This window comes from Eptatretus burgeri, chromosome 7 (genome assembly GCF_056783735.1).
Source record: "Eptatretus burgeri isolate ZD-2024b chromosome 7, Ebu_testis_v1, whole genome shotgun sequence".
Lineage (NCBI taxonomy): Eukaryota > Metazoa > Chordata > Myxini > Myxiniformes > Myxinidae > Eptatretus > Eptatretus burgeri.
Window position 1 is genome coordinate 46,535,489 of NC_140967.1, and position 17,167 is coordinate 46,552,655.

The 17,167-nt window shown below is 46.5% G+C and overlaps 1 protein-coding gene across 1 annotated transcript in view; it reads right to left on the minus strand.

The window, feature by feature from the left end:
* Nucleotides 1-17,167, minus strand: part of MVD (mevalonate diphosphate decarboxylase) — a 47,997-nt gene that overhangs the window by 5,561 nt on the left and 25,269 nt on the right. The window lies entirely within an intron of this gene.

Consider the following 17,167-nt stretch of genomic DNA (forward strand, 5'->3'; position numbering starts at 1 on the left):
GAACAAAATTCCTGAAATTGCTCAAAACAAGGGTGGAAAGGCCTGCACGCTTAGAGCTTGTAAAGACAAGCTTTTGCTCACTGATAACTGAGAAAATGGGGATGGGGAGTAGATAATGAAGGAAATGTTTGGAGGGGAAGGGGGAGGGGAGGATTAAATCAGGATAGGTAAAAGGCAGAGAATGAGGTTAACAGCCAACAGATGCCAGGTGTTTGTTTTTTTGTTTTCATAGTCGAGGCTCCTGGAAGAGCTAACACACTGAACAGATCAGGACATAACAGACAGACACAAACAACGCAAAGCACATGCATGTTGAAGGAAACTCGGAGGAAAAATAGAAAATTAGGAGGAATTTGGGTCGGGGATAAAAAAGATCATGGTTTTGGATTGGGAACAATCTGAGATGGCGGTGAACAGCCGTCTTGAAAACTTGGAGGAATAAAGAAATTGAAGAGGATATGGAAGTTGATTCCACAGGCAGAAAAAAAGAGGAACAAATGAGTGGAGGTGAGAAGTGATCCTGGATTTCGGTAGTTTTACCAGACGGTTGATTGCGGACTGTGAGCCCTCCGGAAGCCTGGTGGGGGGGGAGGGGGGAGATGTGGTGAGGGTTACAAAGCAGAGGGTGCAAGACCAGCAATAGAGGATGGAGACCACGAACCTGTCTGTGATGGTGAAGTGATAAGTCCACAGACTGCTTCAGTGTGGGAGATTCCAATGACTTTCAAGGCCGTGGTTTCCACAGCGTCAAACTGAGTAAGATGTGAGGCAGTCCAGAGGGAAGAGCAGAACTCCATCAAGCTAATTGTTGAAAAGAAATGAAATAATTGAGATGTGCATCAGAGTTTACAGGCTTTTTGCACCTGCAGTACTGATATACAATGTCTGACTTGCCTCAACCACTGCAGGATGTATTTTGTAATGGTGGTGATTGGTCGTTTGACAAATTCATGACCAATGGTTTGCGAAAAAAAAATTAACATTGCCTTTGCAGTTTTGGAAAATTGGAACCCTTCCACATGCTGGTTTATTATTTGGTTGTAATTACAATGAAAAACAAACTTCAACATCTACATTTGGAAAAAAAAATTAAAAAATGCATCAATTGTTCAAAGGAAAAGCGTGTGTCCACGATTTATTTTAAAGAGTTACTGCTGTCAAAGAATACTAAAAATGGAAATTTCGTTGGAAAGCAAAAAATCGATTCACTTGGAACAAAAATTTGTCTTTCATCATAGAGTTGCCTATATTTCCAAGAGGGAAGAGGAAGTAGCAGGACTTAGAGCTTCAACCTTGCAGTTTGGTTGGTTTGACAGCAGGAACCCTTCAGAATAAAGCATGACTGACACAGAAAGAACACAAATTTTTGGAGGTCGAGCCCGTTTTTTTCCTGATATGTGACACCCTGCAACCCATTCCTCCAGAAAACAGACTTTGTGGAACACCGGCCACATTTTCCATCCAATCATCATGTGATTGTTCAGAGGCATTAGATCTGTGGAAGGGAGAGGGATGGGGTGGGGTACACAGAGTAAACAAGATGGACACTACAGGGACTTTCAGGAAAGAAAGGGAATTTGAAGGAGGTTGGTTTGGGGTGGATTAGTGGGGGTAGAAAAGATCGTGGTTTTGGATGGGGGAAGATAAAAGGTGGTGGTGAACAGCTGTTTTGAAGACCTGGAGGGAGGAGTGTGGGAGATTGTTCCAAAGGTGGGGAAAAAAGAGGAATGAAAGAGTGAAGGTGAGCAGTGATTCTCGATTTTGGTAGTTCTACCAGAAGGGGGTTGCTGGCGGGCCTTGAGCGCCCTGTGGAAATATGGAGGGGCGGTGGCGGCGGGACATAGCTCAGACAGAGGAGGGGGGTGAGGCTGGAGAGGAGACGGTAAAAGACAAAGAGCACCGACCTGCCTACGGTGAGAGACGGAAAGACAGCCTCATCGCAGGAGACACCAACGATCCTAAATGCCTTGGTTTCCAAAGAGTGAAGCCGAGAAAGGTGAGAGGCGGGAGCACCAGCCCAGAGGGGAGAGCAGTACTCCACCAGGCTGCGGACGAAAGCTTTGTTTGTGTTCAAGAGCTCAGGTTTGCCAAGGAAGGACTTTGCATGACAGAGGATTCCCAGTCAGCAACTGGCTTTGGAGGCCAGTTTGGAAATGTGGCTTTCCCAGGAAAGATCATGACAGATGGTGAGGCCCAGAAGCTTGAACAAAAGGACTTCTTCAAGAGGATTGTTGACAAAGTAGATGGGGGGGGGGTGGGTTCCCAGACGGTCCTTTTGGGGAGACATAGTGAGAGTGTGAGATTTGTCAGAATTGAAAGACATGTTCCATGTGTTGGACCAGCTTGTGATTTTATCCAGATCTGCAGAGAGCGACGAAGCTGCTGCTTGCTGGTATGATGAGGGATTAAATGGCAGGGTGCCAGACCGTGCCAAAAGCACGTGATATGTCGAGGGATATGGCTCTGATTTCATGTCCGGCATTGAGGACCTCCATCCATTGTTGGGAGAGCAGAAGCAGCATATCCATGGTAGAGTGACCTTGTCTGAATCCAAATTTATAATCAGAAATCAAGCCATTGGAGAAGAGGAAGGATTTAATGTCTGAAGCGATGATGGATTCCATAACCTTGCTGATGATTGGGAGAAGGCTGATTGGTCTGTAGTTTCAAGGATCTGTTTTTGCACTTTTTTATGCAGAGTGGTAATGTTAGCTGAGTTCCAAGCAGATGGCAGATGACCTTGAACAAATGAGAGAGTGAATAGAACAAAGAGAGGGTGAGCAAGAGCATCCTCACAGCAGGTTTTTAGGATATGTGGGCTGATGCCATCTGGACCGGTTGCAGAATCAGAGTCGAGGTTTGACAGCAAGCTCAATAGTCTACACCTTGTCAGGATAAAAGGACACAGAGTCCAACACAGCTGAGTGTGACTGGGTAAGGTGGGTCCAGAAAGCGATTGGATTGGGCCACAAGATTTTGAAAGGAAACATGGAGTTTAGGCCTCCAGCCTTTTCACGTGTAGTGTCAACTGTGCGGCCATTTGAGGTGAGGGAGGGGATGAAGGGGGAACATATCCCAGAAACAGACTGAACTAGATGCTACCAGGATTTGAAGGAGGGAGACAGGTTTGAGACTTCAGACATGAGACTTGAAAGATGGTGTTTCCTGGCTTTCCTCAGAGTAGACACACCCACTTGTTCTGAGCTTTGTGGAAGGAACCGAGATTGCCTTCAGTTGGATTTGCCTTCCATGAGGCAAAGCCAAGTTGTTTCAGGACAACTGCCTCACCACAAGCTTCAATGAACCATGGCTGGGAGGAAGGGTAGGACAACTGAAAACGAGATGGGACAAATCTGTGCATGTGAGAGCAAATTTCTTTGAAAGAATTTCAAGGATGAGTTGATGTTGGAGAAAGTAGTGATGGGAGACCAGTCTAGAAGTTTGATGGCTGCTTGACGCCCCTGCCAGTCGGCCTGAGTGAAATGCTGGACTTGACGGTTCTGAAGTAGTTCTCTCATAACAGCCAGAGAGATGTTTACTTTGACAAGCACGTGGTCAGAAAAACCGATTGGAGCGAAGGAAGAACAGTGGATATTTTCAAGGAAATTGGTCAAAATCAGATCCAGAAGAGATGGAGTAACGTTGATTGAGATCCAGGTCGGGAAGTTGACAGATTGTGTCAGTCCCAATGAATTGCAGAAGTCTTTTGCTAAAGAGCCATGGCAGGTGAGGGAGGTACCCACACCTAGCCAATGAGCATGATGACGATTTAATCACCACATACGAGGAAGAGAGAGTTGGGATGAAAGGAAAGAAGTTGGTCCATGTTTTCGGCGAGCGAGGTGTAAATGGAGTAATCACTGTTTGGTGGATGGTACAACACACATAAACATGAGATGAGAGTGGAGGGGAAGCTGCAGCCAGAGGTATTCCTGGGGGTGTGAGGGAGTGAGTGCAGTTCATGGAGTGAGGAATAGAGTTTTTGATGAAGAGAGCAACACCGCCGCCAGGACGAGGCTCAGGTTTATCATACCGGAGGAGGAAGTAACCAGGGAGAGCTACTAGGGAGTCAGAGACATCTTGAGGGAGGAAAGTTTCAGTTAAACAGATCATGTCTGGTTTGTCAGTGGCAACCTGCATGGAAACATGTCAGGTTGGAGCAAAGGCCCCAAATGTTTGAGTTCCACACTTAAGGAAGAGGGAGTGGAGGAGGCTTTGGGTGCAGGTGAGGGTAGGACGAGGGAAGAGGGGGGTGGGGAGAGTTGTTGAGAGTGTGGGGGATTGCAGAAGAGCTCAGGGAGAGGGGCGGATGAGGAGGAGAAAAGGCTTGGTGGTGATGGGATGAGGTACAGTGGGGAGTAATGAGAGGGGGCAGAGGGAAGTTGAAGATTGGAGGAGGTGGAGGGATGAGATGGAAGAGAGAGGGCAGGGGAAGAGGCAGCTTTGTGGATGTGAGGGGGGTCAACTTTGAAAATGGAGAGTGAGGGGCAGATTGGAGGGAGAAGGGTGAGAGGGGAGAGTTTTTGAGAAAGGTGAGAGGGAAGCTTGGAAGGGGAAAGAGTGTGACGGTTGCTGTGAGAGGGAAGCTTTGAGAGGGAGGGGAGACAACGAAAGCAGGCACGGCCAAGGGGCAGGAGGGCGATGGGAGAGGTGTGGAGAGGGGAAGGATGAGACTTGGTAGTGGTATGGTGAAGAAAGGAATAGGCAGGGGGAGGTACAATATTTGAGGGGTTGGGAAGAGGGGGAGGTGTGAGAGGAAAGAAAGAGAATGTTTGAAATGTTGAGGAAGGTACTGATCGAGAGAATGAGATATCTGTTCGGTTAGAATGGATCCCAAAGATGTTAGAACACCACATAATTTGGGACATCAGAGAAGGAGCTGATACTAAAGCAGAAGACAGTGAAGAGGTGCTAAGAGCAGAGGTAGGATGAGGGGCAAGATGGAAAGGGTAAATAGGGTGTATAACAGGTGAGGGGTTAGGAGGAGGTAGATGTAAGGAGGAGGGTTGAATTGGCACTGAAGTTGGAAAAAAAAGGACGATTGACAGAACACGATCAAGCATTGCAAACTGTGATTTAAATTTTTTTTAACGTCAGAGTTGCGATTAAACACATTATGTGAGAGATGCAATAAAGGAGAATTAAGAGAATGGAGAAAAGAAAAGTTGTAACAGTTGTACTTTTTAAGACACGGGATGAGGAAGGGTCGAATTGAAAAGTCTATTGAAGAAGAAGAAGAAAAGTGAATTGTGATTCAATTGAGAGAACAACGTGTGAAAGAGGAAGGTGAAACATTTTAATAGACTTAAAAAAAAAAAAAGATTAGGTAAGATAGGTAAAGGAAACGTTGAAGATAAAACTGTGAAGGTGAATGGTGAATTTGGATGGACTAAAGTAGGAGGAAGATGGTAGGTCGGCAAAAGTTACAGGAAGAGGAAGAGGGTTAAGGCCCAGTCACACCTTGACGTTTTAGCCAGCAATGGCAATGTATCAAAATGTATGTAAAACGCTGGCTTACGCTGAACTTTTGATGTTTTTTTTTAAAGATTCGGATGTGTTCATAACGAGCTGGTCATATGCATAACATATTAGTAACGGACACAGAACGTTTCGTTGTCTTATAGATAACTTATACCAACGAATGCTTAGCCTGTTGTCGGCGTTCACAACCTATACCCAACGGTAGTCTAACTTATGCATAGCGCGCTGCACGTAACGCCGACGATCACGTGACGTAGCCTATTAAAAGGCTGCCACACAATGATTCAAATCATAACCGCCGGAGAAATGGAAGTGTCAACATCGCAGTCACACCTTGGCGATCTTGCCAGCGTATGCCGACCTCTGAAAAATGCGTCTAAAACGCTGGCGCACGTCGAATACGGTATGGGTAAGTTTGGTATACGTGAATAGAACGCTAAAGTACGCTATAATACGTCGTAGTATGTGGAGTAAGTCTTGAAATTTTAAACGTGTTAAACATTTTACGACGTACTTGCCGTATGCCTCACACGTTCCGCATGCGATGGGAATAAGTTGTACGCACGATATGCGATCGTTGGCACACGTCGACAAAAGTTACTTGTAAGTTACTCATAAGTAGAAACACGTCAATGTAATGGTTAGTGTCAGTGTTCCAGACTCCCTGTTTTTTTTTGTTTTTTTTTCTTCGGTATGATGGTGATGTTGACACTTCGATTTCTAGTGCGGTTATAATACAATATAATTAATAGGCTGCCGCTCAACGATTTAAATCATAACCGCACTATAAATGGAAGTGTCAACATGACCGTCATACCGAAGAAAAAAAAAATAACCAGGGAGTCTGGAACACTGACGCCAACCATTACATTGACGCGTTTGGACTTATGAGTAACTTACAAAATAACGTGTGTCGACATGCGTCAACGATCGCATAACGTGCCTACAACTTATGGCCAGCGTAGCGGAACTTGTGAGTCATAAGCTGGCATAAGTCGTAAAATTTCAAGCATGGAAAATTTGTGGACAACCGCAAAGTACAACGATGAAAGCCAGCGTACTATGACGTATGGCAGTGTTTTTCAGCGTGCTCTCAATATTTCCAAAACTTACCCATAACGTATTCGACATGTGCCAGCGTTTGACAAATTTTTTTTTAAATCGGCATAAGCTGGCTAAAACGTCAAGGTGTGACTGGGCCTTTAGAGAAATCATCTGGTTACGGGAGGTGTAAGGTGAGAAGTGAAAATAATAAAGTTAAAATTTTTTTTATTTTAAGATTAGGTAAAGGAAAGATTGAAGAAAAAAAATCGTGAAGGTATATGGTGAATGTGGGTCAGCAAAAGTCGAAGGAAGATGGGAGATTGGACAAAGGAGGAAGAAGAGTCGGGACAGGAAGTCACGTGGTTATGTGGGGTATAAGATGAGGAGGGAAAGGTTTTTTTTTGTTGTATTTTTTATATTTCAAGACATGAAACAGAGGGTATAGTTGAGAGGGATAGAAGGCTGGTGGAGCGAAATTGGAGAAAATAAAAAACTGATAGCAAGAAGAAAATACAAATAAACACGATCGTGTTCATAGACGGGAAGACGGGTAGGCCTCAGGGAAGCCAGATATGACAAACTGACGAATGCACACCAAATTAGCACAAGTTTTGAAACAAAACTGAACTAGGAACACAAAGTAAACATGGAGGCAACAAAATAAACAGTCAAAACGCGACATACAATGACCGGAAACTTATCTTTGAGAAAGTCGGCAGAGGCCCCTGGAAAGAACCAACCGTCGCTCAAAAACCGGAACTGGAAATCCGTTAAGAGCCACGTTGTCTGTGAGAGTGAATGAAGGAAGTCAGTAATCCAGGATTGGAGTTGGCCTTGCATTCCATCAGCAGATAGTTTGGAGAGCAAGGCAGGATGACAGACTGTATCAAAAGCTCGAGATGTGTCCAGAGAGATGGCCCTGATCTCATGTCTGATATTGAGGGCCTCCACCATTGTTGGGAGAGTAGAAACAGCACGTCGAAGGTAGAGTCCCGTGAATGTGAATGCAGCATATCCCGTGATACGTGGTGTTCGCAACTAGAGTATTGTAATATTTGCTGAAGAAAAATAAAAAACATATGAAAGAACATGGAAGGAACACAAACAATAACTAAAGCCATGACGAAAGCAAAAATAAGAACTAGAGTTCTTGCAGACTCTCGGTAGAGTGCAGATGTCCACCAGGCTGAGCCGTTTATGTTTTGTATCCCACTGATGGGCCGGATCTGCATCCGGGCCTTAACCAAAATCGAATCGGCTTGTTTTTGTCACCGACCCAACTCATCCACCTATGTTATGTCATAACCAGTCCATAACTTTTTGAAATATCATGTTATACTGTTGTGGGGCCGGGTATCGGTCGCGAGCATGACCGCAAGATGGAGCTGCAAGTCGGCCTGACCGATCGCCCGAAATGTATAGGTCATCGCCCCGGATAAGTCCGGAGCCGACGGGTCCTCTATCGGACCGAAGTTCACCAATGGATAGACCACGTGAGGAAGGGTCGATTGCCAATTTCAATTTACCTAAATACCCACGTGGTCCAACTACCGGGGAAATTCACCCTCGGCCGACTTTGTCCGAATCGAGTCGCGATCGGAGACCGACGAGGATCCGGCGTAACCAAGCGGAATTACCAAAGTCGCGCCGGACCAAATGACAATTTACCGCCCCAAACTGCAGTACTAATTCTCAATCACGTGTCATGCTCAGTCAATGCAAGAATGGACACGAACGAGCTGAAAACATTCAACAAATGCGGTTTATTTATACAATAGGTGGGGAATGAGGGAAGCACGCAAGCAAAGCAGAGCTAAACCGAATAATAGAAATGAAAATACAAATATATAGAGCAAAAGCACTTAACAGTTTTACTGTTACTGGCGCCACACACACACACACACACACACACACACACACACACACACACACACACACACACACACACACACACACACACACACACACACACACACACACACACACACACACACACACACACACACACACCCAAAGAATCGGACCAATTGGTCTTTATTTGGATCTCCAGTCTGGAGGACAGTCGGGCTGAAGATCAGGGTAGCATATGATACCCGGCCCCTACCTGGCCGCGAGCACGCAACTGGTGTCCACTCCTTCCCGGAGCTCCAGTCACCCAAGGACGGTCCAGCGCAGCTGAACCCAGTTGAGGTGATCGCCCAAGCTCGCGATCATTCGGAGGAGGAGGCGGCAGAGGCGGACCAGGACCAGGGCTGACGACGACGAGGACTGTGGCAAAATCTCTCCTATAAAAATCTCCTCCCGAAAAACTCTTCTCCCGACCAACTGTCTGCGCTCTTATTTCCTCGTCCCCCGCGTGGGGGGAGGGGGGGGTCTCCGCCCTCCCCGCTGCACACCGATTGGTCGATGGTCACCGCGCGGCTCCTCCACCAACTCCGCCTTCTTCCAAAGGACCGCCCCTCCAACTGGAAGTTGAGCAACATGGCTCTGCGTGGGCTCCACCTACCAAACAGCCAGAGGAAGTGCACTCTGCGTGCACTCCACCCACGCATGCGCTGACACGGACGTGAGCGATGGCGTCGGTGGCAAGAAGCAAGCTGTGCAGATGAAACGATGCTGGCGCTGTTTTAGTTGTTGTTGGTGGTGTAAAAATAACGAAAAGAAAACCTGACGATTAAAATAACTTCACAGCGCATGAACATTTATCTCCCCACTCGACAAGAGAAAGGAAGTCATCTATAAAACACATACTTACCGATATAACTGAGCTATAGGAACCTGAATGTTGTGTGCGATAGTTTTCCAAATCCGCAACAATATATCGTTTTTGGGCCCACCTCCCAATGGTAAAGAAGCACTTAAAAATTCTCGGATCCAGATTCAGATCTTCACTAAAATCGAATCAATTCTTCCTTGTCACACACCCAACCTCTCCATCAAGTTTCGTACGAATCCACCAAAATATTTTTGAGATAGCCTGCTCACAGACAGACAGACAGACAGACAGGGGTGAAAAATTTCCTCCATCCCCACCTTCGGTGGCAGAGGTGACTGCATTATAAAAGATCCTTTTTCACAAGTTTTACTTAATTTTCCATCCTAATTGAGATTCACAGATTGGTATGCGATATGTTTGTGAATTGAAACATCCAGTCTTTAGGCTATTACTAGGCATCCACAATCATCCTTGACCATGTTGTGTGTGGAGCATCAGCCAAGGCCCTCACTTGTTTTCTTCGATCCTCACCTTTATTTGCTTTTAAATTCATTTTCTCCGCAACCGCTTAGGTGACTGACATGAAACGTCCAACATAGGAGTACCTATCCCAGATATATACAGCACACGTGCGCGCGCGCACACACGCACACACACACGCACACGCACACGCACGCGCACGCACACGCACACGCACACGCACACGCACACGCACACACACACACACACACACACACACACACACACACACACACACACACACACACACAGTTTCAAAAAGATTGATAGGACTTTGACTTCCTGCCATTTCTTTGTTTTTTGACTTATACAGTTTTCTTTTTCAGGGTTTGTTGGTGTTATCATGGTATTTGTAACCTGGGATTTCCTGCTCCGTAGCTCAACTATGCCATTGACAGTGAAGCAGAAGACAAAAGTGGTGGCTCTGTGGTACGAGATTAAATCATATGTAGACACCTGCCGGAGACTCTGCTGGGAATACTACCTCAGAACACGTGATGGACCCACAAATTGTGCCATTCAATGTATTGTGAAACATTTTGTGCACAAGGGTACAGTGACCAACATCGACGCAGCGTGGGATTTTGCAGTGGACAGCCCCAAGAAGTCCCACCGCCGGTGCTCATGGGAGCTAGGCATCAAACCAACATCAGGCTGGTGTATCTTCACTAAGGAACTGAAGCTTTTCCCATACGTCATCTCTATTAGGCATAAACTGGGTCAAGATGACATGAGAAGGAGACTTGATATGTGCATTTAGCTCAGTGACAGGATGGAGCAGTACCCAAACTGGATCAACCTGATCTGGTTCAGTGATGAAGCCCATTTCCACTTGAACGGTGCCATCAACAACCACAACAAGATTTTCTGGGGGGCAGAAGCACGCACCTGAGAAGATCCCTGAGAGGTATCTGAAAGGGCCTAAGGTTAAATGTTTCTGCGCCTTCAGGGCGCAGTTTGAGAATGTGAACAGCAGGACGGTGATGATCAACGGTGAGCGCTTCCGGGCTGTGCTCCAGAAGTTCCATCATGATGTAGCCCAAAAGGTCACCCCAAAACAGCTCAGCATGACCTGGTTGATGCAGGATGGTGCACCTCCGCATACAGCTGGTGACACCATCACTTTCCTGTGGCAGCTCTTCAGAAACCACCTCTTTGCCCTGGGTACCGCTCATGACTGGGCACCCCATAGCCCAGACTTGAACGCTCTGGACTACTGGCTCTGGGGGGCTGTGAAGGACTCGTCTACGCCAACCTCCCTGGCCACACTGGATGATCTGAATCAGGAGGTGTCAAGACTACCTCCAGGCAGTCCCACATAAGACCTGCAGGAAAGTTGAACAGAACTTTGAAGCCTGTCTGAACGGTGGAGAGGCACACATTGAGAACGTCAATTACAAGGATTTTGCATAAATGCCAATTTCAGACCTTGGGCTCTCACTAACTCGATCAGTGACTTCCTGCAATAGCAATTAGTGATAGAAAATACCATTTCATAAGCTTTCAAGAAATGTTTGGGTCACGTTCCTGAGGTTTCTGTTTTTTGTAAATAAACATTTAAAGTTGCATCACACTTTTTGAAACACCTTGTATTTTGAACAAAGTTACATGACGATTGGATGGAAAATGCAGCTGGCATTCCAAAAAAAGTCTGTTTTCTGCAGGGACGGGTTGCAGGATGCTTCACATATCAGGAATAAATGACGTCAACCTCTCTTCAGTTGAATTAAGCCCATCAGCGAAGTGATGGGTCAGCACGGCTAGTGTTAAAATAACACGAACACGTACTGCCATTAGTACAACAGGATGTTGATGAACTCTTTAATTTGCGACTATAACTATAGCGTAAAAACTTTACAATATATAATTTCACACCAAAATAATAACTTTATCTTTGCAGGTTGGTAATCAGTGAATGTTAATGCCAGATAGCCGAACATATAGACAGAATCTTTCGGAAAAACTTGTGCGGTGCATTCTTCGATATAGTCTCTCTGTCTCTGTCTCTGTCTCTGTCTCTGTCTCTGTCTCTGTCTCTGTCTCTGTCTCTGTCTCTGTCTCTGTCTCTGTCTCTGTCTCTCTCCGTCTATCGAGTGCAGCCTATGGCTGCTGGTTGCATCATTGGTTGGGACGTGGCTATGCCGCTGATGCAGTGTCCCCCTTACCAGTACACTGGTGCTCATTTTGCCGACCTTGGAAGGATGACAGGCTGAGTCAACCTCCTCGTGTATTTATGAATTCAGCGGTCAATGGGGCTTGAACCGAGGACCCTAGGATCCCAAGCCGCCACCCTAACCACTAAGCCAACACCAGGCTTAGATATAGTGACGAAAACTCGTCTGTTAATGAAAGGACAACACTACGGAGGTGTTATGCTTGCCATGCTTCAAAACGCCTCTTTTTTAAAACATATGTGTAACAAGGGCACACAATGGTCCACCCAGGATGATGCAACATACTGTTAGAGTAATCGAACTTTCTCCATGAAACTCAAAGATTGCATCATTTCAATCACGTTTTCAGACGTGGGATGACTATCATAATTGAATGATAGCCTGCAAGTAGGCCACAACTTAAATCCATGCAAAAGAGTGCTGTCAGACAGCACTATTCACAGATTTGCTATTCGCGGACCCTGTGTACTCATGGGTCACAAAGTGCGACCTGCTTCGACATTCGCACATTCGGGTTTTGTATTTTTTTATTTTTAAACTTCAGGACTGGTCTGCTATATCCACCTGGGAAATTAAAAATCAGCCAATTTCACAGCATTACATAAAAAGGTGCAAAAAAGGATCCCCTTAATTACAGCTAAATGAACTTACCTTAAGGCCCAGTCACACCTTGACGTTTTAGCCAGCTTATGCCGATTTTTGAAAAATTTGTCTAAAACGATGGCACACGTCGAATACGTTATGGGTAAGTTTTGGAAACATTGAGAGCATGCTTAAAAACACTGCCATACGTCGGAGTACGCTGGCTTTCATCGTTGTACTTTGCGGTTGTCCACAAATTTTCCATGCTTGAAATTTTACGACTTATGCCAGCGTATGACTCACAAGTTCCACTACGCTGGCCATAAGTTGTAGGCACATTATGCGATCATTGACACACGTCGACACAAGTTAATCATAAGTCGAAACACGTCGAGGTAATGTTTAGCGTACCCGAAACTTATTTCTAACCTATGAGTAACGTGTTGTAGGCACGTTACGCGATCGTTGACACACGTTACTTGAAAGGTACTCATAAGTTGAAACACGTCAATGTAATGCTTAGCGTCAGTGTTCCAGACTCCCTGGTTTTTTGGGGTTTTTTTTTTCTTCGGTATGACGGTGATGTTGACACTTTAATTTCTATTGCAGTTATGATTTAAATCGTTGAGCGGCAGCCTATTAATTATATTGTTGCGGATTTCGCGCCCGCCGGCGTGCCGACGGCCACGTAACTCGAATCGCGGCACGTCGCCCACCGGACGGACAATCCAGTCGTGACCCTCTCAGACTAACGCCGGGAACCAGTCACGGGTGGACCTTTCGGTCTCACCGCGATCGAGCCAATCAGCCCCCGCGTGGGATAGGGTTGTTCGCCAAATTCGACCTACCTAAGTACCCACGCGGAGGGTAGACCGGGCGATCGCACCTCGCCGCAGGTCGACTTCGGACACGGGCCACTTAAGCGACCCGTTCCGTACTATCAGAATAACCGAGCGGTGTTATCGTCGACCTCGACGGTTCGATTAATTATCGGGCGTATTCAGCCCACTACCAACCCTTTACGTGAAGCAAGATGGGGATTCAATGGGAGAAATGACGAAGCGAAGCGGGAAACAGTTCAACACAAAAGCACATTTATTCGCGGCACACGGGAAGCACACATATACAATTCCACCAAATGCACACAGAAAAGACACAATGCAATTTACACAACAAGCAAATGTAAAAGTGAAAACACAATGCAGAGCTAATACCGACTACCGAGCACACGGCAACACTTATACAATTCTACCTCACAGACGGCGCCGACAACACATACCCAAAACCAAGGAAAAGAAATACCCTCAAGGATGAGGCGGGCCTGAGGCCGAGACCGGGTCGCGCCTACCCGTCTGGTGATGAGACGCGGAGCGGCGATGGCGCCCCAACTCCGCGGACCTCGCGGACAGTGTCTGGCAGGGGGTGGGAAAGGGGCCCCCTTGGTCGCACTATCTCAGCGCGGGGGGAAACAGGAGGGGGTTGCTGATGCTCGGGGTATAGAGGATCTTTATTATGTGCGACGAGCGTCTCCACCTCGGCCAGGTCGCGCTGTCGGCCTCCCTCGGGTGCAGCTTCCTGCACGACGCGAGCACCCCCTCGTCTGGTGTCGCCGCCTTTCCACAGCTCGTCCCCTCCGTTCCGACTCCAACGCACACGACGAGCAGCTCCACCGCCCGCGAAGTCTTGACCCTCTGCTTCCGACTCTCCTACTCTCCGCCTCTGGACTCTCCGACTCTCCACCCTCCGACTCCGGACTCTTCCTTGGACTCTCCTCTTCTTGACTCTCCGACCGACTCTCCGACTCTCCGCCTCTCCACTTCTCCCTGACGAACACGGTCCTTTTATCCCCCCGTAGCTTCGCCTTTGACCCCCTCCCTTTGACCTTTCACCTCGCTCCCCATTGGCCCGAGAAAAAGTGGGCGTGAAGGCTTTTTGATCCACAAATTTGCATATATCGATCGTCCTGGAGGCGGGGCCAAATCGCCCCTCGCTCACCGATTGGACGGCAAAAAGTGGGCGTGTGTCGTTTTTGATCCGTTTTTGAAGCACAAAATCCGTGATTTTGTACACGCTGTTCGACGCGCGCCCTGCACGAGTCCAACACCGGTACCCACAGCGGGGCAAGAACGGTGGCGATGCTACGGTTGCGAGGTGTGACGTGAAGGTCGTGGCGGTTGTGGTGAAGCGGCGTTGTGGTTGGTGGTTGATGTTGTGATTGTGGTGGTAATCATGGCGGTTGGTCCAAATTAAAGATAGTAAAAGAAAAACGGCTATTCTGAAGAGTCGCAGCACGCATAAATGACATGTATTCCCACTAGACAACGGGTTTGGGCCTAACTACACATATACTTGCCGAGATACCTCACCTAAGGGACCTGAATGGTGGTTTGCGAATTTGGTAACCACAACAATATTATATGATAACCGCACTAGAAATCGAAGTGTCAACATCACAGTCATACCGAAAAAAAACAAAAAAACCAGGGAGTCTGGAACACTGGCACTAACCATTACATTGACGTGTTTCGACTTATGAGTAACTTACAAGTAACTTTTGTTGACGTTTGCCAACGATCGCATATCGTGCGTACAACTTATTCCCATCGCATGCGGAACGTGTGAGGCATACGGCAAGTACGTCATAAAATTTTTAACACGTTTAAAAGTACAAGATGTACTCCACTTACTACGACGTATGATAGCGTACTTTAGCGTTCTATTCACGTATACCAAACCTACCCATGCCGTATTCGACGTGCGCCAGCGTTTTAGACGCATTTTTCAGAGGTTGACATACGCTGGCAAGATTGCCAAGGTGTGACTGCGATGTTGACACTTCCATTTCTCCGGCGGTTATGATTTGAATCATTGTGCGGCAGCCTTTTAATAGGCTACGTCACGTGATCGTCGGCGATATGTGCAGCGCGCTATGCATAAGTTAGACTATCGTTGGGCATAGGTTCTGAACGCCGACAACAGGCTAAGCATTCGTTGGTATAAGTTATCTATATAATAAGACAACGAAACGTTCTGTGTCCGTTACTAATATGTTATGCATACGACCAACTCGTTATGAATACGTCTGAATCTTTAAAAAAAAAACATCAAAAGTTCAGCGTAAGCCAGCGTTTTACATACATTTTGATACGTTGTCATGGCTGGCTAAAACGTCAAGGTGTGACTGGGCCTTTACTTCTAATCATCAGCAAGGTAATGGAATCCATAATCACAGTTGACATAAAATCATTCCTTTTCTCCAGCAGCCTCAGATCATCAATTTGGATTCAGACCTTGTCACTATACATTGTACATGCTGCTTCTACTTTGCCAAAAATGGTGGAAGCCCTCAATATCAAACATGAGATCAGGGCCATCTCTCTGTATCCCCCACGAAGGGGGGTCCGACAGTACTCGCAGGGACCCACAGAACATTTGCATAATGCAAAATGTGACCACTTCCTCAACTCACCTCCCCCCCTCCCAAACAAATCCCAAGTCATGAACCCCCAAATCCTCAATCTCTGCCTCTGCTCCCAACCCCACATCCTAACCGCCCCTCCCCCTCTGAACCCTAAGGCATCAATCCCCTCCGCAATCCAAGTCTTCAAAACCCTGTCCCCAACTCCTAACACCACAACTCTTCAACTGCCCCAGCTAAAGCCTCAACCTCCCCCTCCCAATTCTGTCCTATCTTTGCTCACCCCCTTCCAACCAAACTCTGTCCTCACCTCCTCACCCCCCCCCCCCGCCTCCCTGCTCATAAAAGCAAACGGGCCTTCCCACATCAAAACAGCAGAATATTTAACGCTTTCCCCTTCCCTATCGTGCTATCACCGACTTCACAGAAACTGTGCCTGAAACAGCTCCAACATGTCATAGCTTGTCACGGTTGTCTGTCCTATTTACAATCCCATGATACAAGCGTGAACCTCGTGGAATCGCAACTGTCAGGTGTCCACGAGACCCGAGAGCAATTATTTTCTCCCTGATGCGTATATACACATCGTTAGAAGTAAATATATAATGATGGATGTTTTCATTTGCACCATCGCGAGATTCCTGGAAGTCCTCAATAAAGATATTTATAATGATGGGTTTTATAGTCCCTGGTCGAGTTGTTTAAGAAAAATATAGTCAGAAATAATAGCAAGGACGTACATAACCTCTGCGGTTAAAAAAAACTGGCAGGAGAGAATGCCAACGAGTTATTTGGGTAGTGTATAAACAACAGACCGCTGTCCCGATCGCTGAGGCCCATCTTCACAAGGCCCGTGATGCCTATCGGCGCAAAATCCTTTTAATTGTCACTTTACACTGAAGGGAAAGCTTAAAAGGAGGGCATGGCGATTGTGAATATGACAGCTCTGAATAAGTCTGACTTCGCATAGCAGTAAGCATCAACATGGTGGCAGTCTTAATTTTAAGGCTCAAATTGTGGGTGGAGTCAGGTGAACTGTCCAACCTATGGATGGAACTCGGATGGACACGTGTCTGCACGGCACCTTTGATAGAATAAATTATTTACACATAGGTCACAAACTGTAAAAACTGAGGATTAAAGTTTTTGTTGTTTTTTTTTTTTTGATATGAAAATCCAGCCTCCCGGAAAAACACAACATACCAATAGTTGGAAGGTGAGGGCAACAAGCAG